We start from the raw sequence: 25,303 nt of genomic DNA, 5'->3' as shown, positions 1-25,303 counted from the left end.
CCGCCTCCTGGGTTCAGGCAATTCTCCTGCCTCAACCTCCTGAGCAGCTGGGATTACAGGCACGCGCCACCATGCCCGGCTAGTGTTTTGTATTTTTAGTAGAGACGGGGTTTCACCATGTTGACCAGGATGGTCTCAATGTCTTGATCTCGTGATCCACCCGCCTCGGCCTCCCAAAGTGCTGGGACTACAGGCTTGAGCCACTGCGCCTGGCCTGGGCCACATTTTTCTTATCTGTTATTTCATGGGTGGGCATGGGTTGCTTCCACCCTCTGGCTGTTGTGAATAATGCTGTTGTGATCATGGCTGTACGAACATTTATTCAAGACTCTGCTTTCTATTCTTTCTAGCTTTATGTTTGCATTTATCCTTGTATATTTTTTCTTTATTACTTTGCTTTTATTCTGAATCTGAATGTTCTTTTTTCATTGTTAACAATATAATAATTTAAAATGGAATGTTTTCGTTTGCAGTCTACATTCTTTACAGCAAGCTAAACAGTTTTGGTTAAATTTGTTGAAAACAGTATGAAAGCTTCAATGGCATTATGTCACTGTTTGATACATTTTCATTTTGGACAACATGCTAGTGGTGAGTAGTTTCTGGTCCAGTGAAATCCAGTTTTCAGATATTCCTAGTTTTGGATTCTCAGCTGCATATTTGAAATCCTCACATTCAGAATTCTTTTGTTCCAGAACATATATATTCCCATTCTTGTTTGTACTTGAGTCATATTTAATCACATATATTTGTAGTATGCTTAGATGTAGTAGTTTCTATTTTCATAACCACTTTTCTGTTGATCCATTATGGTGAATTGCAGCTACAAAGTCATACTGTGTAGTAGCAAAAACGCTAACGTAAGAAGTAAATAGTAGCAAGCAAAGGATTATTAAAATACCCAAGCCTAGTCATATATACCCATTTAGCTCAGTAGTTTTCAGCTATGGTAATACCGTTTTCTGGGGTGCATTTTTGAAATTTGTGAGAGCATTTTTGTTTGGCAGCATAGTAGAGGTCATTACAGACATTGAGTGGACAGGGTTTAGGTCTGCTAGATGTCTTGCAGTGTGCAGAAAAGTGCTGTACAATGAATAACTATTCTGTCTCATATGGTGTTTGAAGCTCCTTTAATTACTCAAACATCTAAAGTATTTTACATATAAACAGATCATTTTTTACATAATACACTACATTTTCTATGAATGGCACTGCTGTGTAAATCAAGGAGTGAGTAATGTCCTTTCATTTAAGGCTTTACCAAGAGCTTCCCATTTTGGTAAAATGCATCACCTATGGCGGTACTCCTCATGGTGTTGTAGTCACCATTTGACACACCTGATTCAGTTTGCATTTGTTGCTGTCACATTCGTGGTGATGTTTCATGTTGATGCAAGCATCTTACTGTATCATGATATTTCCTAGTATATTGATGCTCCAGTTTTAATGTTAAGTAGTGTTTTATTATGAATTAACTTCCTTTTCTTTATTCTCCATATTATAGTTAGGACATTGTAATGATTTTTTAAGTTATGTAGAGTATTAATATAATTTCAGTATAATGAAGAGACTTAAAAATTTTTATTATGAACAGGAGATGTTAGGTGTGGTAAACTTGGGACAGCAGTCCTTATGGCACACCCACCCTTTAAGATTACTTCAGGATTTCTGTGAAGTTATTAATCTTATACTTCAGATGTATATGAAAATATTATTTTATTGATTTTCCTTAGAAATTACCACATCATCTATCTGTTGACCACCTGACAAGTGATTGGGCAGTACTGGCGGTCCATAGACTGCACTTTTGAAAGAAGTGCCTTATATCCTGTCTTCTTGTCCTCAGTTACTGAATTTGCTCCGTATTCCACTTTATCAGATACCATTTTTTCCCTAACATTTTTTTTCTTTTGTAGTGACACGGTCTCACTCTGTCACCCAGGCTGGATTGCAGTGGCATGACCATGGCTCCACTGCACCCATGACTTCCCAGGCTCAAGGGATCCTCCCACTTCATCCTCCTGAGTGGCTAGGATTATAGGTACACACCACCATGCCTAATTTATTTTTTGTCAAGATAAGGTCTCACTATGTTGCCTGGGGCAAACTATAACTTTTATACATGGGCTGGATGCGGTGGCTCACACCTGTAATCCCAGCACTTTGCGAGACTGAGGTGGGCGGATCACTTGAGGTTAGGCATTCGAGACAAGGCTGGCCAACATGGTGAAACCCCGTCTCTACTAAAAGTACAAAAATCAGCTGGGTGTGGTGGCGCATACCTGTAATCTCAGCTCCTCAGGAGGCTGAGGCAGGAGAATCACTGGAACCTGGGAGGCAGAGGTTGCAGTGAGCTGTGATTGTGCCTCTGCACTTCAGCCTGGAGAACAGAGCAAGACTCTATCTCAAAAAAAAAATATTTTTAATACATGAATTGTCTAATACCATAGTTGTTCAACTCCTAAGATAAACTTTTTCTCAACACTGTTAAATATTTTTGATGGTCCTTTGTAGTCCTTAATGGCAAAAGAAATTCACAAGTGCTGTTGCAGATGTCATTGCCTGCATATGTATATAAACTTTGCCATGTGTGGAAGTGTCTTCTCAACCATTTGTCGCCTAATTAAAGTTATTTGCACTGGCAACATTACACATGGCAGCATTTTAAGTTAAATTTAGATAAGGAATTACTTTGGTTATCTTTCTCAAAAAGACTATGCTACAAGGATTATTTTATGTATAGGAAATAGCCTGTACCAAGATAAATAATACAGTTAAAAGCAATAGAAATAGCTAAATCTTAGGAATACATTGTAGAGCATTTGAGAGATTATGGGGGTTAACTGTGACTGATTCATGACTTGGGATGGAATATCACTCAAGCACTAATTTTTTTAAAAAAACATCATTTTTAAGAGAAACTGCTTAATTTCTAGGGACATCTATTTGAGGAAAGATGAAACTGAGTTTAACTAAATACAGAATTCGTAGGATTCTCAGATGTTCTTTTATTTGCCTCGAAATTATGCTGTCAGCCCCAAAGATGTCAAAAAGAACAGAATTCTGGCTTTTGAGAAGTGACATGTTTCTCTGATACTATTGCATAACTGGTGATGGCCAAAAGTTCAGAAAAATCATTAGACTTTGAATGTGAAGAAAGTTTCAGCTCAAACTTTGATCAGAGTCTGAAGAGGAAAGTGGTATGTAACTGTTTTGGGAAATGTATGCTATTTTACAATACACTGTGTCTTAGAATAGAAGAAATGCATTATTTCTCCATTTTAAATTCTTTTTTTGAGCGTGTCTTTTTCAAGATAAACTTTGTCATGTCTGGAGGTGTCTTTTCAAGGTAAATTATGCCTTACTATTTCAGTTAATTCAGAAAATGACTTTTGATGATTGACTATCAGTCGTTTAATAGTTCTAGATTCCTCAAATACAATGTTCTCTCTAGAGGTGTATGTCCCAACCTTGCATAATAATAGGAATTCCTTAACGTGTTGTTTCATGGATTCTAAGGCTCTTTCCCTAAAGTTTATTATGCTGTATAGTCTAGGTTGGAACACAGTAATCTAGATTTGGAAGTACCTTAGGTTACAGGCCTCCAACCTTTTTGGCATCAGGGACTGGTTTTGTGGAAGACAGTTTTTCTACGAATGAGAAGGAGTGGGAGGATGTTTTTGGGATGATTCAAGCACATTATGTTGCATTTTATTTCTCTTATTACATTGTAATATATAATAATTATACAACTCCTCATAATGTAGAATCAGTAGGAGCTCTGAACTTGTTTTTCTGCAACTACTCAGTCCCATCTGAGGGTGATGGGAGTCAGTGACAGATCATCAGGCATTCGATTCTCATGAGTGCACAACCTAGATCCCTTGCACATGCTGTTCACGATAGGGTTTGCCCTCCTATGAGAATCTAATGCTGCTGTCTGATCTGACAGAAGGTGGAACTCAGATGTTAATGCGAGCGATGGGAAGAGGCTGTAAAAACAGATGAAGCTTCACTGACTTGCCTGCCTCTCTCTCCTGCAGTGAGGCCCAGTTCCTAATAGGCCACTAACCGGTCCCAGTCTGTCCTGGGGGTTGGAGACCCCTGCCTTAGGTGATGTTTCCAGGCTAGCTTGGGAAATACCGCTGTTAGAGCGTAGGCTTCTTCCCGGGAGTGCAGCCTAGTCTTGACTACTGTATAAAATTTCTTTGCTACAACTTAGAATACATCTACTATCCCAGTATTATAGTAATATATACTAATAAATATAGTAATATTTAGACTATTGGTAACGTTGTGAGCACTTCCTGTGTGTAAGGACCCATGCCAAACACTGAATAGGTTGTTGAATCCTTACAACTTTCATCAGTAGATACTATCATACCCATTTTGCAAATGAGGATAAATAGTCTGTACAAGGCCTTATAGCTAGTAAGTGGTACACCCAGGATTGGAACCCAAGCAAACTGACTTTAGAGCCTGTGCTCTTAAACCATGCTGTACTGGCTGTTGCAGATCAGATGCTGAGCTGTTCTGATTGAGCAGTGCATTGTAGAGTAGTGTCCAGTTCACTATGAGTGTGGAGCAACAGATATGATAAGACATGAAACAGCAGCAGTAAGAGTCAGTGTGTAACCAGGAGTATTACCTCATGAGTGCGTGGGAGGGTGTCAGAGTAGCCAACACTTCTATTAAAAGAGTAAACAATCTCGAAGGGCCACAAAGTGATAAACTGGGTAACTGTCAGTGCTTCTCAAGATTAGCACTTCGCAAAGTGTGGCCCTTATTCCTCTGGAAATCTCCCATGGGATCCTGAAGGTCAAACCTTTATGTAATGTTTCTGAGAAGTTATCTTTTTCTCTGTGTTAACATTTGTATCTGTGGTACTGCTGGTGCCTAAGCGTGAATCAAGGCGGTGGCACCAAAGCGTGCTCATAGCCATTGTATTTTTCACCACCACACACTCTATAGTTAGCTTCTTTTAAAAGCCAGTTTCACCTAAGAATGCCCTTAATGAAGTAGTAAAATATACTCCTTTTATTAAATCTTGACACTAGATTGCATATCTTTTTAATGCTTTGTGTGATGTAATGGGAAGTACACACAAGGCACTTCTGCTGCATTAGTACTATGGTTGTTATAAGGAAAAGTACCTGTAGGGTTATTTGAGTTACATGCTGACCTAGCATCTTTTTTCATGGATATCATTTTTTACTTGTAAGAATAACTGACAAACTATGGTTATTCAGATTTGAATATTTGGCAGATTTTGTTAAAGAATTGATAATATTTGTTGCCAGTGATAAGATTTGGGCTTAACAGCTTCCCATTATTTCTTTGAGATGGGGTTTTGCTTTTGTTGCCCGGGCTGGAGGACAGTGGTATGATCTCGGCTCACTGCAACCTCTGCCTCCCGGTTTCAAGCGGTTCTCTTGCCTCCCCTCCCGCGTGGCTGGGATTACAGGCACCCGCCACCACGCTCGGCTAATTTTTGTATTTTTAGTAGAGACAGGGTTTCACCATGCTGGCCAGGCTGGTCTCAAACTCCTAATCTCAGGCCTCCCAAAGTTCTGGAATTAGAGGTGTGAGCCACCATGCCCAGCGCAAAAATTGTTTTGTTTTGTTTTACATTCGTCAGTTTCTAATTGGGTAGTTGCAAAATGCCAGAAAACCGTTATTTCTGTTCATTTATTGTGCTATATGGGATCTCTTATGCTGAGAGGGTGTACTTTATAAGTTATTAGTACAAGGATTAATCACCGATAGTCCCCTTCTCTTATCATTCTTGCACTTTTTGGGGTCTAGTGATCCGTCCATACAAAGAGAAGAAACCGTGGCTGGAGGGATACTGAGTTCCCTCTCCTCTTTCCTGCACACTAGAGATAGGGTCAGGCAAGCCCTGCACACTTCTTCCTTCCCTGCCCCTTGGGGAGGGTCATCATGAAACAGTTACATGCAGGTGCTGAAAATCCGGACATGCTCTTTGGTCCAAATAGTGATCTTGAATGTCATAAATATAAGGATATTCTTACTGCACTGTTTTCTCTCACTTGAACAGGTTTTGATTATAAGAAAACAAAATGCTCTGCTTTGGAAACACTTGGTGATGACTTATTTAAAAGGAGTAGGAATAACAGGAAGTTAGCTTCTGGTTGGGTTGATAACCTTTGCAAAGTTCTGTAACTTGAAGATGCGTCCTTAGACTTTGGGGCGTTCATGCTGATTGAATTTTGGATAGGCCCAATTGGCAGCCATTTATGCTTGAGTCTTTTAGAAAATCTTTTTAGTATTATTAAAATGGTTTCCTGCCTTAATAAAATGTACAAAATATACAATTTAACATGTGTTTGGCTTTGATAGCACCTCAGGCTCTTGCCCATCAATTATTGTTTTATTGATTTCTAGGTGTAGCTGTTGCAAAAGGAAGGTGGTCACACAGCACATAGCTACCATGATTTAAAAAGAAAAAGAAAGGCCGGGCGCGGTGGCTCACGCCTGTAATCCCAGCACTTTGAGAGGCCGAGGCGGGTGGATCACAAGGTGAAGAGATCAAGACCATCCTGGTCAACGCGGTGAAACCCCGTCTCTACTAAAACTACAAAAAATTAGCTGGGCATGGTGGCGCGTGCCTGTAATCCCAGCTACTCAGGAGGCTGAGGCAGGAGAATTGCCTGAACCCAGGAGGCGGAGGTTGCGGTGAGCCGAGATCGCGCCATTGCACTCCAGCCTGGGTAACAAGAGCGAAACTCCGTCTCAAAAAAAGAAAAAGAAAAACCTGTGCTGTCGGCTTGCTGCTTCTCCATTGTATGTTGGCAGTACTCGATTTACTTAACATCGGACTGCTAGAGTGTAATTCGGCACATATCACCAAAACTTAGTTTCTTCAGCATTCTAAAATTGTTCAGGGGTGGACCATGTTTACCTCTCACTGAATGTGGAGACTTTTCCTGGTGCTTCATGGTAAACCCTTGGCTTTTCTGAGCCTTTGTTTCCTCTGCCCCCCTCACAGGAGGCTGCTATGTGTGTTATCACATTTAATCCTTGAAGAGCAGTTAGTAAAGGGCAGATGGATAACTTGCACAGTCATGAGCAATTCAGTTCGAGTAGCTCAGGTTTGTTCTGTTTGGGGAACCGACTGTCACTATGAGGTTTTTTCCCCTCCTGGCCTTTTTTTTCCCCTTTGTGTGTGTGTCTATATGTATGTGTGTGCGTGTGTGGCGGTGGTGGCGGTGGTTGTTTTCCTGCATTGGTTTTGGGGGTTTGTTTTTGCTATTTCAAATAAAAATTCACCATACCTGCTTTCATAATATATTCAATAGTTTTTCTGAATTGCTGTGAAAATGTGAATTTTATCTGAAGCTGGTTTTTAAGGTATGGTCTTTGGACTAGTAGCATCTTTATTGCCTGGAAACTTTTTAGAAATTTATGAATGCTTGGGTCTGCCCCAGATCTGCTGAACTGGAAACTGTGGGGTAGGGCCAGCAATCGGTGTTTTACCAAATCCTCCAGGTGATTTGGGTACACCAGCAGCTTTGAGAACCACTGGTCTGGAAGATCCATGAGTTTACATCATTTTGAACAAATGCTGCAACTTTCTTTCCATGTGCTTTGCTGTGCATCCTATCTTCTTTGCTAACATTAGTCTTAAATGTATATCAAAAGAATTAGGAAATATGATGGTTTGTTACAGCTTCTTGTTTTGCTACTATTGTGTACATTTTTTTCTGTATTTTTTTATTTTTTTTATTTTTTGCCACCCTGTCCCCCAGCCAAACAATCTATGGTATACATTTTTAAGAGTTACTAAGAACAGATTTTATGCTTAGTGTCATGTTTGTCCATCTGACACTTGAATAAGTAAGTGCAATTCCTTTGGGCAGATAAAATGTCAGGGTACTTTTATTTGTCTAACAGGAATTCTCTGCTTGTAGATGCAGCATTGTCTTGTAGACTTATAAACCAAATCTTTGCTATATGCAGACATTTTCCTTCATTTGCTTGCCTTCCTCAGGAAAAAAAGGTGGATGAGCAGATAAGATGGTGGTAAAGAATATATCTTTAGGCTGGGCATGGTTGCTCACTCCTGTATTCCCAGCACTTTGGGAGGCCAAGGTGGACAGATCCTGACCTGAAATCAGGAGTTCAAGACTAACCTGGCCAACATGGTAAAACCCTGTTACTACTAAACATACAAAAAACAATAGCCGGACATGGTGGCAGGTGCCTATAATCCCAGCTACTCAGGAGGCTGAGGCAGGAGAATCGCGTGAACCCGAGAGGTGGTTGCAGTGAGGTGAGAACACACCATTGCACTCCAGCCTGGGCGACAAGAGTGAAACTCCGTCTCAGAAGGGAAAAAAAAAGGGTTCATATATAAAGATATATTCTATTAAAAAAAACTTTGTAAGAAAATGAAAGGCCAAAGGCCAGTGATTTACAGGCAGCCTGGTGGAGGAGAAGTGGTGTGTGCTTCTATTACATGATCTTTAGGGCCATATGATCTCTGATTTGAGTTCTATCACTAACTATATGACTGTTGCCAAGCAATTAAGTTTTCTAGAGCTGCTTTCTCATTCATTAAATAGGAATGATAACACCTTGTGAGTACCTAAATGAGATACTGTAGGTAAGTGTACTTCGTAGAATTTTAAATCTGCTAAGTGTGTGGTAGGCTGAATAATGATGCCTAAAAGATGTCCATGTCCTAATCTCTAGAACCTATGAATATAGGAAAGGAGACACTGCAGATGTGTCAGATTCAGAATTTTCAGTTGGGAGATTATCCTGGATTGTCTGCATTGGCCCAGTATGACCACATGAGGCCTTGGAAGAGGGAGGCAGACCAGAGTGAGTGGGGGGAAATTTCATGATGGAAACAAGAGGTTGTAGTGACTGATGAAGGGAACAGGAGCCAAGGAATGCAGGTGGTCCTCTAGAAGATGAAAAAGGCAAGGAGGCATTCTGCCCTCAGAGCCCTCAGATGCAACCAGCCCTGTAAAAGCCATTTCAGATTCATGACTTCTGGAACTGAGAATACACTTGTGTGAAGTCAGTATTTGTGGTAATTTCTACAGCAGCCATAGAAAACTAATGTAGGGTGTTACTCATATATTAAAAGGGAAAGTTTTTGAGAAACTGTAAAGTCCACTGTCAAAAGACCTAACATTCTTTCATTCTTTTTCACTGTATATCAAGTCTGGAGTAGCAGCATTTGGCTATTTATTTATTTATTTATTTTTTGAGGCTGGTCCTGAACTCTTGGGTTGAGCCAGTCTTCCCACTTCAACCTCCCAAGTAGTTGTGCATGCATTTGGCTTTTTAGACTTCCTTACAATGTGGCATAAACTTTTGTGATGTGAACATATCGGGACGATTTCCTTTGGCCTTAACAGATGGCTCTAGAGACTTTTTGAGTAAGTATTTAGATTTGAAAGGGACAGCAGAGAGGACTCATTAAACCTCTCTGGAACATCTTAGATGAGTGTCTCTGGAAAGCCTAATTTTATGGGAAGGGTTCTTGGAACTGAGTTTTTCTTGGCAGCTCCTAGAGTTACCTTTTACCAACCATCCATTATATTTCTAAATCTAGCTGATCCAACAAGTTGCTTTAGAGCAGTTTCTCCAAGCCTAATGTGTTTTATATTTGCACTCCAGAGGGTAGTATTTCAGAGCCTTTCAGGTGCAAACTTGGGGTTTTCCATGGTCCAGTGACTCAGCTGAGGAAAGCGTCTGACCAGTGACTGCCTGTTTATATATATATACTTTGTTAGGAATGGTTATTTTTACTGAGTCCTTGTCAACTTCCTGTCAATCCCAGATTTTCCAATAGAAATACTTCACACTGGAATTATGTCTTTATAAGGCAGCAACTGTCACAAAGGAGTGGTCAGGCCTGAGGACATGAGAATTTTAGGGGGAAGGGTATGTGTGAGAAGATTCAGAACTTATAACCCAGGGGGGTTTTTAGGAGTCTCGGATAAATAGGATTTTCCTAGTCCCAAAAGGTAAAGACTACATGCATTGCCCACTAGTCAAGCTTCTTCATAGCTAACTAGGATGACTGATAGAAGCTAGACATTTTCTTGGACGTATTCTCAGATGCCCCGTGCAAAAATCACTTCATACAGAATATATATTGATCTGTTTTTTAGAGCGATTTGGATTTTCTAAGTAAAATTTGTGATTTTACCTGTATTTGCTATATATTAATAACATGACCATTCAAGATCTTTTAATCCATTACTAGTTTAGACAGATCATCCTATTTCACCTGCCTCTGTGGCGTTTTGTTAACCTATTAGTAGCTACTTAAACAATAAAGTATCTTTGGAAATTGTGCTGCTAGTTGGCTACAACATTGTAGAAGTTGGTACCAATTACCTGAAATTATTTTTTACTTTTTTAGAGGACTGATAGATGCTTGTTAGAGTTGAGCCCGTGTCTGGTAACTTTGTTAAAGGGAAAAAAGAGTATCGGGGTAAAGTTTAGGTTTAGTTTTACTTTTTATTATTATTGTTTGTGTTTTTGTTTTGTTTTTCTGTTTTTAGAGGGAGGCTCTCACACTCTGTTGCTGAGGCTGGAATGCAGTGGTATGACTATAGCTCACTGCAGCCTCAAATTCCTGGGCTCACACAATCCTCAGGTCTCAGCCTCCTGAGTAGCTGAGAATGTAGACATGGGCTACCATGCCCAGCTAATTTTTAATTTTTTTGTAGAGACTGATATTTACATAGTAATCAAGTTTGTATTACATCCTGGACCTTGAAAGATTGCCAGAAAACCAAAATTGACTGTTATACAAATCACCTGTAGCTTGCTCATTGTTTGGTCATTAGTGTTATTACACCAAAGTAATAAAAAGTAGTTTATGCACAAAATTTTAAGGAACTTTTTTTCCTTACTATTTTCTTACACATTAGAGATAATGAGCTATGGTGAAAGAGCAGTATTTTTTTTGTTTTTTGTTTTGGGAAAAAAGAAAAAAGAAAGAAGGAAAGAGAGAAAGAAAAAGAATGAAAGAGAGAAAGAAAGAGGAAGAGAAAGAGGGAGAGAGAAGAGGAGTCTTGCTTTATTGCTCAGGCTAGAATGCAGTCTAAAAATGGGCATTGAAAACCTCTTTTATGTGAATAATTATGCTTAACAGTGGAGACAGGAAGGAATAAGGGAGGAAAATAACAAACAGCCAACCAGTATTTCATTTAAACCTGTGAAATGCTGTGAAATGCTATGCAATTACTGAGGAGTGATTTACTTCCAATTATGTAGTCACTTTTGGAGTAGGTGTGATGTGGTACTGAGAAGAATGTATGTTTTGTGGATTTGGGTTGGAGAGTTCTATAAATGTTTATTAAGTTTACTTGTTCTGGGTCTGAGTTCAAGTCCTGAATATCCTTGTTAATTTTCTGTCTCGTTGATCTGTCTAATATTGACAATGTGATGTTAAAGTCTCCCACTATTGTTGTGTGGGAGTCTAAGTCTCTATTTATAAGTCATTAAGAGCTTGCCTAATGTATCTGGGTGCTCCTGTATTGGGTGCGTATATATTTAGGATCGTTAGTTCTTGTTGCATTGATCCTTTTACCATTATGTAATTTCCTTCTTTGCCTCTTTTGATCTTTGTTGCTTTAAAGTCTATTTTATCAGAGGCGAGAATTGCAACTCCTGCTTTTTTTTTTTATTTTCATTTTTTTGCTCTCCATTTGGTTGGTAAATCTTCCTCCATCCCTTTGTTTTGAGTCTTTGTGTATCCTTGCATGTGAGATGGATCTGGATGCAGCATGCCGATGGGTTTTGGCTTTTTATCCAATTTGCCTGTCTGTGTCTTTTGATTGGGGCATTTAGTGGATTTAAATTTAGGATTAATAATAATATATGTGAGTTTAATACTGCCATTTGATGCCAGCTGGCTGTTTTTCCCATTAGTTGATGTAGATTCTTCATTATGTTGATGCTGTTTACCTTTTGGTATATTTTTGGAATGGCTGATACTGGTTGTTCCTTTCTATGTGTAGTGCTTCTTTCAGAAGCTCTTGTAAAACAGGCCTGGTGGTGATGAAATCTCTGAGTACTTGCTTGTTCACAAAAGATTTTATTTTTCCATCACTTATAAAGCTTAGTTTGGCTGGATATGAAATTCTGGGTTGAAAGTTCTTTTCTTTAAGGATGTTGAATATTGGCCCCCACTCTCTTCTGGCTTGTAGGATTTCTGTTGAGAGATCTGCTGTGAGTCTGATAGGCTTCCCTTTGTGGGTAACCTGACCTTTCTCTCTGGCTGCCCTTAGCATTTTCTCCTTCATTTCAACCGTGGTGAATCTGACAGTTATGTGCCTTGGGGTTGCTCTTCTTGAGGAATATCTTTGTGGTGTTCTCTGTATTACCAGGAGTTGAATATTGTCCTGCCTTATTAGGTTGGAAAAGTTTTCCGGAATAATATCCTGAAGAATATTTTCCAACTTGGATTCATTCTCTTCATCACATTCAGGTACACCTATCGAACGTAGATTGGGTCTTTTCCCATAGTCCCATATTTCTTGGAGACTTTGTTCATTCCTTTTTACCCTTTTTTCTCTAATCTTGTCTTCTCGTTTTATTTCATTGAGTTGGTCTTTCACCTCTGATATCCTTTCTTCTGCTTGAGCAATTCAACTGTTAAAACTTGTGCATACTTCGCAGAGTTCTCGTATTGTATTCTTCAGTGCCATTAATTCACTTATATTCCTGTCTAAATTGTCTGTTCTCATTAGCATTTCGTCCCATCTTTTTTCGTGGTTCTTAGTTTCTTTGCATTGGGTTAGAACATGTTCTTTTAGCTCACAGAAGTTTCTTATTAGCCACCTTCTGAAGCCTGATTCTGACAGTTCATCAGACTCATTCTCCATCAGGCCTTGTTCCCTTGCTGATGAGGAGCTGCGATCCCATCTTTGTGGATTTATCCACCTGTCGTCTTTGTAATTGCTGACTTTCAGATTGGGTCTCTGAGTGGACATCCAGCTTAGTGGTCATGGTGGTATTTCTGTTTGTTTTCCTTTGACAGATGCCCATCCCCCACGGAGCCAGACCTTCCCTGGTTCAGCTGTGCTTGCTGTGAAACTCTCAACCGTCAGCATTTCCAATTGCTGTTTTTTTGTGGGACCGGCTGAGCCCAATCACCTGGCTCCCCACCTCAGAGCCCGCTTTTTTTCTGTTCCTAATTGAACGGTGGATTCTCTCCCAGGTGCCCCAGTCGCCCACCGAAAAGGCGCCGGGATCCATGCAATTTCCTGTGTGGTGACCAGGCCGGCTGAAACAGCGTTGCTGATATTCGTGGTGCTTTTCTGCCTGGGAATCTCCCGGTCTGGCCCCAGGCTTCAGTCCCCTTTTCAATCTTCTGAATGGGCGACTCTGCCTTCCCGGAGCTCCAAACACCAACTAAAAGGGCACCCAGTCCCACATACTCTGCACTGAGAACCACTGTCGTGACGCCGGCAAAACAGCCGCGCCAGCCAAAAGAGTTGCGCTGGCCACCCTTGGGGCTCCCCCGCTGGGAATCTCCTGCTCCGTAGGCAACAAAAATTCATCTGGAAGTCTGGCGTCCACTCACACCCTGCACCTTCACTGGGAGCTGCAATCCTGCTGCTGCTAGTTGGCCATCTTGGGTCTCTCTCCTGTTTTTTTTTTTTTTTTTTTAAAGATGGGGTTTCACCATGATGGACAGGCTGGTTTTGAACTGCTGACCTCGGGTGATCCACCCACCTCAGCCTCCCAAAGTGCTAGGATTACAGGCATGAGCCACCGCACCTGGCTTAAAAAGCAGTAATTTAAAGCACCTTTGAGAAATCTAACTTTTCCCTTTGTAACCTTTTGGATTTAAGCGTAATTTTTGAGAAATAGAACAATCAGGGTAGTAGTTATGAACATTATAAATGTGGCTTATGTTAAATATATGTAGATTAATTTACAAGTCTATGGAAAATATGCAGCTAAAATAATACAACAATTCTAAAATAATACTTGTTAGACTAGCACTTTTTTTGGGTAATGGGGGGCATGTAAGTTAGTTGAAATAAACCCTTACCATTCTGTTAATGATAACCACTATTATCAGTCATTAGATTGGACAAGAAATAGCAGTTTTGGTATTTCACCTCTCTTGGGCTACCTGGCATGTTCAAGCACTCTCACTTGAGGTCTTAGTTCTATAATGGTGAGAATAACTCTAGACCCATGCCATCCCTGTGGTCCTCAGTGTGATTTTATGGCTGTGGTTTGGCCTTTCCCCTGACTCCTTGAGATATGTCCTGATCCTGGTACTTTGGAAAGTGACTGTTGGAGCACAACACTGCAAGTACAACTTTGCTTACAGTGCCAACTAGAGCAGCCTTGAGATTCTGTCAGGGCGATGCTGGTGACTTTTCTTTCCCTTTAATAGATTCTGCTGCTCAGTTCATCAGAAGCTGGTAAGTAGTGCAGGTCAGAATCTACTCTTACTTGTGCACATGTACCACCTTCCCATCTCACACCAGTATTCATGAACAACAAGACTAGGTTTTGGTTTAAGTTTTTTGTTTGTCTTTGAGATGGAGTATCGCTCTGTCACTCAGGCTGGAGTACAGTGGCACAATCTCTGCTCACTACAACCTCTGGCTCCCAGGTTCAAGCAATTCTCCTGCCTCAGCCTCCTGAGTAGCTGGGATTACAGGCTCCCACCACCATACCTGGCTAATTTTTTTGTTTTTTTGTTTGTTTGTTTGTTTTGTTTTTGTTGGAGACATAGGGTTTCACCATGTTGGCCAGGCTGTTCTTGAAGTCCTGACCTCAGGTGATCCACCCTTCTTGGCCTCCCAAAATGCTGGGATTACAGGCATGAGCCACCACACCTGGCCAGTTTTAAGTTTTACATAATGCCTTACTTCTCTTTTTCTGTCACCAGACATTTAACCCCATATCAAAATTACTCCCTCCCCAAACCTGTGATTATCTCCTTTATTTCAGTAGTTAAAATGAATACAGTTCACATTCAATGTGGCATTTTGAAAGCCAGGGGACACACCCAGGATGATTATGGTACCTGGGTACAGGAGAACAGAAAGACAGCTCTCTGCTATGGAATACTAATTATGAATATTAGCTCTCTTTTTATTAGGTTCAAAGTAGTTTAATGGTTACCTTAAAAATAAACTGAGACTGGGTATGGTGGCTCACACCTGTAATCCTAGCACTTTGGGAAGCCGAAGTGGGAGGATCATTTGAGCTCAGGAGTTTGAGACCATCGTGGGCAACAGAGTAAGACCTCGCCTCTACTTAAAAAAATATAAGGCCAAACATGGTGGCTCGACATTGTAATCCCAGCACTTTGGGAAGCTGAGGCAGGTGGATCGCTTTGAGCTCAGGAGTTCTAGACCAGCCTGGGCAACATGGTAAAATAAAACCTCTTCTCTACAAAAAATACAAAAATTAGCCAGGCATGGTGGTGGGTGCCTATAATCCAGCTACTCGGGAAGCTGAGGCAGGAGAATCGCTTGAACCTGGAAGGCAAAGGTTGCAGTGAGCCAAGATCATGCCACTGAACTCCAGCCTGGGTACTGGGAGACAGAGTGAGACCCTGTCTTAAAAATAAATAAGAAAAAAATAAACTGAATTCCTATTTCCAGCCTCCCCAAAGAGACACTAAAGTCCTCTCTTCTTTTTTTTCTCTCTAATTAGTGTTGAAATTGTTGTTACATCTCCCTTTCTTCTGGTTTATTTTAATTTCCTTTTCTCTTTTCCTTACGTTTGGTTCTGTGCATGATGAAGTTTGAGGCTATCGGTGCAGGGATTCAGTAACATAAAACTTTGTTTATAAGTTAGAATCCTGTTTTACTTCTTCTTGAGCCTGAGTGGTAATCTTAGAAAAGTCTGTTGAGATTTAGTTATAATAAACATACTACTTAATTACTGCACAAGCTTAAACACAGAGTTTGCTGTCACAACATAAACACTCAGATGAGGGCCTGAGAGAAGCCTTCACACTCCCACCCACATGAACTCTGTTGGGTGTTTTCTTCCTGCCCTCGATCTGGCAAACAAAAATATGGAATTTGTTCCAAGAATTTCTGTGAAACCAGTTTAGAAACTTTATAAATGGCTCAACTAAATGCCCAAAACCTGACTACTGCCATTCCATTTTGCCAGCTTTCTCCAAGCCATTATTTTATTTTAAAAAAGCGATTTTTCTTGAGAGCTTTATTATTCTTAAGATATTTTATCTAATTTGTTGCAAGTTTTTAAAACTCCAATTTTGAGACTTCTTTCCACTTTTTGTGTTTTACTCTCCGTAGCTTTTATAGAATAAAACATGTTTAGGCTTTAAAATTCTCAGGTAACTATTTTAAATGGAAATAGCTAGCAGCCATGCGAGTAAACCAGACACTGTCAGTTATTTCATCAGTTTAAGACAATAAAATTCCATTGCTTTTAATATAATTGAAAATCTGTTTAACGAGCCCAGCTTCTATTTTTGATAAAATTGCCGTGGTAAACAAATGGGTCATTTCTGTGCATGTGTTTGAAATGAATTTATGTAGAAAATTCTTTTATTGGTACTCTTGGAATGTCCCTACTTTTCAATTATCCAGTAACTTAAAATATTTACTGAGCTCTTATGTATGTGCCAGGCACTGTTCTAGCAGTAATTGAGGCATCAGGGCCTCTGCTCTCATGGAGCTAACCTTAAGAAAAATATTGATAGTGACAGGACTTTGAGACCAGCCCGGCTAACACAGTGAAACCCCATCTCTCCTAAAAACACAAAAATTAGCCGGGCGTGGTGGCGTGCACCTGTGGTCCCAGCTACTTTGGGTTTAAGGCAGGAGAATTGCTTGAACCTGGGAGGTAGAGGCTGCAGTGAGCAAGATTACACCACTGCACTGCAGCATGGGCATCAGAGCAAGACTGTGTCTCAAAAAAAAAAAAAAAAAAAAGAAAGAAAGAAAAATGTTGATAATGAATTCCAGGCAAACAATTAAAACCGTAATTGGGGTGGCTCTGAAATGAGGTAGGCAGAAAATGCCAGTTTGAGAAGGTGACATTTAAGCTTCTGTCTGAGTAAAAAGAAAGGGCCAGCTATGGTGGGAGCAAAACCAGTGCCTGGCTCGGAGCAGCAGCCACTGAGGTATCCGTGACCAGGGTCCTTCCACCTATGCACAAGCGTGGGGAACATCTTTGCCAACCTCTTCAAAGGCCTTTTTGGCAAAAAAGAAATGCGCATCCTCGTGGTGGGCCTGGATCCTGCAGGGAAGACCACGGTCTAGTACAAGCTTAAGCTAGGCGAGATGATGACCACCTTTCCCACCATAGGCTTCAATGTGGAAACCGTGGAGTACAAGAACATCAGCTTCACTGTGTGGGGCGTGGGCGGCCAGGACAAGATCCGGCCTCTGTGGTGCCGCTACTTCCAGAACACACAGGCCTGATTTTTGTAGTGCACGGCAATGACAGCACATGATCAAAGCCTGCGAGGAGTTCATGAAGATGCTGCCCAAGGACGAGCTCTGGGATGCTGCCCTCCTGGTGTTTGCCAACAGGCAGGACCTCTCCAACGCCATGAATGCAGCCAAGATCACAGACAAGCTGGGGCTGCACTCCCTGTGCCACATGAACTGGTACATTCAGGCCACCTGTGCCACCAGCAGTGATGGGCTGTATGAAGGAGCGGGCTGGCTGTCCTGTCAGCTCCAGAACCAGAAGTGAACACGACACCCTCCTTCTCACTCCTCTTGTCCTCTCCTTTACTCTCATGGTGGCAAACACGTGGCTGCCAGTGTGAGTGCCAGGAGCTGCCTCCATGGTTCAGTCACCATGTGCATCACACCGTGCTATAACTGTAGCACATGCAGCCTGCAGCCAGGCTTTTTATTCAATGTAAATAGTTTCTGTTTCCAGTTAGGCAGTTTCTGGTACTCCTGTGTAATATTACTCAGTTTTTTTTATTGTAACAAGAAAAGTCAACTCACTGTTGAGGGTTGAGAGGGGATGTAGGCCCCTGAGCACCTAGCCTTGGGAGTTGCTGTTGGGAGAGCTGGGCACGCCCTTGGCTTTAGAGCTCCATTGAGATCCATTTTGGTAGTTGGCTTTTTTTGGCTTTTTGTTTTGTTTTGTTTTAAATGAAAAGAGCCAGCCATAAAAAGGGTGTAGGAAGGATCTTTTAAGCAGAGGGAACAGTCCTAAAGTGGAAATGAGTTGGGTGTTAAAAAGCAGAAAGAAGACCAGCAAAACTGACTTAGTGTTTGTGTTGAGATGTCAAAGGGCACGCAGCCATATGTGTGGAATTTGGGGGGCAGTTGGGAAATAGGGTAAGATTGAGGTCAGATAGGTAGCCAGGAGCTTGGGTGTTATCAGCATGGTGGGAGGCCATTAGAGGATCAGAGGCATGGCAGTGCACTCCAGGCATAAAGAATTGGTTGTGTGTCTTCAGTGAAGGAAAATGGCAGTAAAACTAGTTAGGAGGCTATTGCAGTAGTGTAGTTGGTAGTGACTTTAATTAGGGTGCTAATAACAGAGAAGGAGAGAAGTGGAAGGGTTTGGGCTATGTTTTGGAGGTATGGTTCATTTACTTGTGCTATAGATTTTACCATGAATGCCAGGGTGAATGATGCCTTTACTGAAACAGTGGAAACGGGGGGTGGGAGGGGAGCAGGTTTTTGAGGAAAATCAAGAGTTCTGTTTTGTCCATTTTAAGATACCTATTAGAGAGCCAGTTGGAGATGTCAAATTAGCAATCAAATATATGACTCTGGTGTTCTAGGAAGAGGCCAGGCAGGGCTGGGCTAGAGGTGCAGGTTTATGATTAAGCAGCAAAGAACAAATGTCTTATTTTATTTTATTTTTAATGTTACTTTATTTTTGGGAGGAGTTTCGCTCTGTCTCCCAGGCTGAGTGCAGTGGCATGATGCCAGTTCGGGCAACCTCTGCCTCCTGGATTCAAGCAATTCTCCTGCCTCAGCCTCCCTAGTAGCTGGGATTACAGTCGCCTGCCACCATGCCCAGCTAATTTTTGTATTTTTAGTAGAGACGAGGTTTCACCCTGTTGGCCAGGCTGGTCTTGAACTCCTGACCTCAAGCAGTCCACCCTCCTCGGCCTCGCAAAATGCTGGGATTACAGGCCTGAGCCACCCCACCCGGCCCGAGAACAAATGTTTTAAAACCATTGGACTTTACAAGATCACTAGGGAAATTGTGTACATTTGGAAGAAGAGAACATCTAGTGCCTTGGGAACTCTAGGAGAAGGGACCTGGCAGATGTGACTGAGTAGGAACAGCCAGTGAGGTGGAAGGAAAGCAGTAGATAGTGGTGTCAGAGAAACCAAAAGCTGAAAATTTCAAGGAGGGACTGTTGAAAATTTCCAGAAGGAGGGACTGTCAGATGCTACAGAGAGGTTGAGTTGAGTAACAGCAAAAACATTGGCTTTGAGTGTCACTCATAATCTTGACAAGAACATTCTCAGTAGAGTAGATGTGAATGGGTCAAGGAGAGAATAGAAGAAGGAGATGGTGATTATAGACAAGTCTTAAATCACCAAGGATTGTATCAAGAGTAGATGTAATGGGTAATTGTGTTTTCTAAGAGAGAATGGGAATAGCAAACATGTACTTTTTATCTAATGTGAATCTATAGAAAGTCACTATATATTAAAACTTGTATATGTTTACCTCCCATGTGTGAACCCAGACATATTGTGGAAATGGGATCCATTCACTCTGTGAACACTGTTGAATGAAGCACTGGCACAGTGGTCCTCATGTAGCTGCGCTCCTGGGGATAGATAAGTAACTAAGTTTACTAGTTGGAGGCTGTAATTTAATATATTTCAACCTGGAAATAGTGCAGAATGCATAGTTGTTTTGGCCGGCTGTGGTGGCTCACGCCTGTGATCCCAGCACTTTGGGAGGCTGAGGCAGGCGGAGCACTTGAGGTCAGGAGTTCAAGACCAACCTGGCCAACATGCTGAAACCCTGTCTCTACTAAAAATACAAAAATTAGGTGGGCATGGTGGCACGTGCCTGTAATCCCAGCTACTCGGGAAGCTAAGGCAGAAGAATTCCTTGAACCCAGACCCAGGAGGCAGAGGTTGCAGTGAGCCAAGATTGTGCCACTACACTCTAGCCTGGACTACAGAATGAGACTTCGTCTCAAAAAAAAAAAAAAAAGTAGTTGTTTTGTATGTGTACTGCCTCCTCCACTTTCTTTCTTTCTTGCTGTGTGTGTGTGTGTGTGTGTGTGTGTGTGTGTGTGTGTGTGTGTGAATAAACATGATTTTTACTTATTTTTTATTGTACTTTAGATTCTGGGGTACATGTGCAGATCATGCAGGATTGTTGCATAGATACATACGTGGCAATGTGGTTTGCTGCCTCCATCCCCCTGTCACCTGTATCTGGCATTTCTCCGCATGTTATCCCTCCCCAACCTCCCAACCCCCTGCTGTCCCTCCCCTAGTCCCCCCAACCACAGACCCCAGTGTGTGATGCTCCCCTCCCTGTGTCCGTGTGTTCTCATTGTTCAGCACCCACCTATGAGTGAGAACATGTGGTGTTTGATTTTCTGTTTTTGTGTCAGTTTGCTGAGAATGATGTTTTCCAGATTCATTCATGTCCCTACAAAGGACACAAACTCATCGTTTTTCATGGCTGCATATATTCCATGGTGTACATGTGTCACATTTTCTTTGTCCAGTCTGTCATAGATGGGCATTTGGGTTGGTTCCAGGTCTTTACTATTGCAAACAGTGCCACAATAAACATATGTATGCATGTGTCTTTATAATAGAACGATCTGTAATCCTTTGGATATATACCCAGTAATGGGATTGCTGGGTCAAATGGAATTTCTGTTTCTGGGTCCTTGAGGAATCGCCACACTGTCTTCTACAATGGTTGAACTAATTTGCACTGCCACCAGCAGTGTTGTAAAAGTGTTCTTATTTCCCCACATCCTCTCCAGCATCTGTTGTCTCCAGATTTCTTAATGATCACCATTCTAACTGGCGTGAGATGGTATCTCAATTTGGTTTTGATTTGCATTTCTCTAATGACCAGTGATGATGAGCATTTTTTCATATATTTGTTGGCCTCATACATGTCTACTTTTGAAAAGTGTCTGTTCATGCCCTTCACTCACTTTTGAATGAGTTTGTTTTTTTCTTGTAAATCTGCTTTAGTTCTTTGTGGATTCTGGATATTAATTAGCCCTTTGTCAGATGGGTAGATTGCAAAAAAATTTTCCCATTTTGTTGGTTGCTGGTTTACTCTAATGATTGTTTATTTGCTATACAGAAGCTCTGGAATTTAACTAGATCCCCTTTGTCTATTTTGGCTTTTGTTGCCAATGCTTTTGGTGTTTTAGTCATGAAGTCCTTCCTTGCCTATGCCTATGTCCTAAATGGTTTTGCCTAGGTTTTCTTCTAGGGTTTTTATGGTGTTAGGTCTTATGTTTAAGTCTTTAATTCATCTGGAGTTAATTGTAGTGTAAGGTGTCAGGAAGGGGTCCAGTTTCTGCTTTCTGCACATGGCTAGCCAGTTATCCCAACACCATTTATTAAACAGGAAATCCTTTCCCTATTGCTTGTTTTTGTCAGGTCAAAGATCAGATGGTTGTAGATGTGTAGCGTTGCCTCCAGCCTTCTCCGCTTTCTAAGTCACCAATCAATCAGCAATCAGCAGTTCCTTCTGCATTTTAAAAAGTGCCCCCTTGACATTTTTTTCTATTAACTGTGAATGTTTGTTAAGGCTTCTGTCTGCTGTACTCTGTGCTGTGGTCTGAATGTCTCCCTTCTTCCACACACCCAATTCATATATTGAAACCTAATCCCCAGTGTGGCGGTGGTGGTAGGAGATGGAGGCCTTTGCTAAGTGATTAAGTGATGAGGACGGAGCCCTCATTAGTGGGATTAGTGTCCTTGTAAAAGAGGCCCAAAAGAGCTTGTTAGCCCATTCCACCACATGAGGACGCACTGAAAAGCTGCTGTCAATGAAGCAGAGTGATTCTTCACAGACACAGAACCTACCGGCACCTGGATCTTGGACTTTCCTGTCTCTAGAGCTGGAAGAAATATATTTCTGTTTTTTATAATTACCCAGTCTAAGGCATTTTGCTATAGCAGCCCAGATGGACTAGTTTTTCCTTTTCCACTATTATTGAAAAATAATTTCTTCAGGACCATTTTTTTGTGGGAACATTTTATAATCCCCGTTTCTGTAGCCTCTTAGTGTATAGTATAATGTTCTGCTGTTAACTTAGGTTGAGGAACAAGTTTCTAATACTTGTCTGTAGGTGTCTTTGACTTTGTGGTGCTTGTTGCTATCATTGCTTTTATGAATCAAGTACACCTTCAGGGGATGTTTATGACTGTGTTCTTTTTTTTAATCTGCCTAAAAAATGTCGGCTTCCTATGTGTGATCCTGGGCCACAATTATAAATTTTGAGCCCCCTTGCAATCACAATTTTAAACTTTATTTTCTATCTGGAATACTGTACACAGTCTGTGTTCGTGATCTAAATCAGTTCAGCCTGCAGATCCTCAAGTTTACTATTCCAGATAGCAAGAAATATTGGGGCATGATAGAAGTTTTAGTTGTAATAGTTTATTTAGTGTTAAATTTTACCTGAAATGCCTAGTAGTACAGTTGCACATTTAAATATACAAGCTAATAATCCTGTGACGCAGGCTGTTGATTAGTGGTGAAAGCAGAAAGCTATGTTATATTGATGCTTATTTTGTTTTGAAGAAAGAAGTAATTGCTAGCTTGTCAGATATTGAGCCTCTCTGACCAAAATAAATTCAGTTATCATTCTGTGTCTGACCTTTCACTTTCCAAACTCAGAAACTGAATAAATTTAGATAACAAGGGATACTTGTTTTTGTAACATTGGGCTAATTGTATAAAGCACAGACTGGGACTTGCCCAATTAATACATTTTGTTTCATATTCCAAACTTCTGACTTACACAGTCAAGTAATTTAACCTAATTCACATGAATGAACAAACTGAGGCAATTTCTCTTTCCATCCTTTTTCAGAAAATAAATATAACTTGGTCTTTTATTTATCATACTTCCATAACATGAAGGTTTCAGATGTTTTGCATATATATGTATATATATAAAACTTTTGTATATATGAGATATATATATATATAACTTTTGTATATAAGATATATATAAAACCTTTTTTCACCTAAAAGTACTCTAGCAAAGAAAACTGATGAATAATAAAGATTTTAATACTTGAAAGCATTGTATATCTCAGTTTCTTTTTTTTAGATGGAGTTTCGCTCTTGTTGCCCAGGCTGGAGTGCAATGGTGCAGTCTTGGCTCGCCACAACCTCTGCCTCCTGGGTTCAAGTGATTCTCCTGCCTCCGCCTCCCTAGTAGCTGGAATTATAGGCGTGTGCCACCATACCTGGCTAATGTTGTATTTATAGTAGAGAGGCAGTTTCTCCATGTTGGTCAAACTGGTTTCGAACTCCCGACCTCAGGTGATCGGCCCACCTTGGCCTCCAAAGTACTGGGATTATAGGTGTGAGCCACTGTGCCCAGCCTTTTTCTTTTTTAGTAAGTTTTTCATGAACGGTAAAGTTCATCCCTTTATAATATAGAATTCTGTGGTTTTTATTTATTTATTTATTTACTTTTGAAATGGAATCTCACTCTGTCACCCAGACTGGAGTGTAGTGCCACAGTCTTGGCTGGCTGCAACCTCTGCCTCCCAGCTCAAGCCGTCATTCCACCTCAGCGCTTCAAGTAGCTTGGGACTACAGATACACACCACCATGCCCAGCTATTTTTATATTTTTTGTAGAGACGGGGTTTGTCTATGTTGCCCAGGCTGGTCTTGAACTCCTGAGCTCAAGCAGTCCATCTGCCTCGGCCTCCCAAAATGCTGCCACCACATCTGGACATAATTCTGTGTTTGTACAACCATCGCTAATTTTTATCCTCCTCAAAGAGAAACCCAGACACACGAACATTCATTTTCTATTCCCCTGTTTCCCCACCTCAGCCCTAAGTAACTATTAATCTACTTGCCTATTCTGGACATTTCACATAAATGGAATCATCCATTGTATGGCCTTTTGTGTCTGACATCTTTAACTTAGCTTTCACGTTTTCAGGGTTCATCCATGTCAACCAAGTATTAGTATTTTACTCCTTTATGGGTTTTTTGTTGTTTGTTTTTTGAGACAGAGTCTTACTCTGTTGCCTAGGCTGGAATGCAGTGGCACAATCTTGGCTCACTGCAGCCTCTGCCTCTCAGCTTCAAGCGATTCTCCTGCCTCAGCCTCCTGAGTAGCTGGAATTACAGGCGCCTGCCACTGCGTCCAGCTAATTTTTGTATTTTTAGTAGAGATGGGGTTTTACTATCTTGGCCAGGCTGATCTTAAACTCCTGACCTCGTGATCTGCCCACCTCGGCCTTCAAAGTGTTGGGATTACAGGCGTGAGCTACCACACCCAGCCATATTTTACACCTTTTTATGGCCCAAAATATTCCATTGCGTGGATGTAGCACAATTTATCTGTTTCTCAGAATTTCCAATCTGTTTCTCAGTGGTGGACATTTATTTCTCCCTTTGGGTTATCATGGGTACTGCTGCTTTGAACATTTGTGTTCCTGTTTTTTTTTGTATATGTGAACATGTGTTTTCAGTTCTCTTGACTGTATACCTAGGAGTGGAGTTGCTGGGTCATACGGTAACTCTGTGTTTAACAATTTGAGGAGCTGAACTGTTTTCCAAAGTGAGTACACTGTTTTATAGTCTGTATCAGCGAAGGAGTGTGTTGCCACATGTACATACGTACTGAAAAAAGTCATTTAGCCTCAGAGTTAGGGATTCTACTATGCTATTTCCCACCTTTGGTTATTTAAAGGAAAAGACTTAAATTTCGGATGAGTTCAGGAAAGCTTGTCAGGTTTTTTGAGTCTTACAATAGGAACCTTGGCAATACCTCTAATTCTAATTTCACTTATGCTCCTTGATTGCTCTAAAAATTTTACCTGTTGAATGTTTGGATGCAAATTACAGAACAAAAATCACAAATGGCTTAAATGATAAGTTTTTCTAATAGAGGAACTAAAAAATCCAGGTAAGACTGGCTTCAGCCAGGACTTGATCCTCCACACTGACTAGAACAGCATTCCCTGGTTGGCTTAAACAGAAGTCCCCGAATCAGATCTTCTTGGCCCTGATTGATCTGCCTTGGCCGTGTGCTCATTTTTGGTCACAGTTTGGGATAAGCTGGCGCTGGGAGTGAGTACAGTCTAAATCAGGGTTCTCCTAGGAGAGGAAGG

The 25,303-nt window shown here is 41.0% G+C and overlaps 1 protein-coding gene and 1 pseudogene across 3 annotated transcripts in view; both read left to right on the top strand.

The window, feature by feature from the left end:
* The window catches only part of SPPL3 (signal peptide peptidase like 3), a 155,080-nt gene that overhangs the window by 48,303 nt on the left and 81,474 nt on the right, over positions 1-25,303 (top strand). Inside the window, exon 1 of one of the 3 annotated variants that reach the window (XM_032241997.1) lies at positions 8,861-9,413. The exons of the other annotated variants lie outside the window; for them this stretch is intronic. The gene's annotated coding sequence lies outside the window, so the exon portion shown is untranslated. Of the gene's footprint in view, positions 1-8,860; positions 9,414-25,303 lie in introns of those variants that run through there. 3 annotated transcript variants of the gene reach the window in all.
* Positions 16,885-18,106, top strand: LOC116525821 (annotated as a pseudogene).

The sequence above is a fragment of the Sapajus apella genome, unplaced genomic scaffold, assembly GCF_009761245.1.
Source record: "Sapajus apella isolate SASKATOON/1434 unplaced genomic scaffold, GSC_monkey_1.0 scaffold2, whole genome shotgun sequence".
Lineage (NCBI taxonomy): Eukaryota > Metazoa > Chordata > Mammalia > Primates > Cebidae > Sapajus > Sapajus apella.
This window is presented reverse-complemented; position numbering and strand designations above follow the sequence as displayed.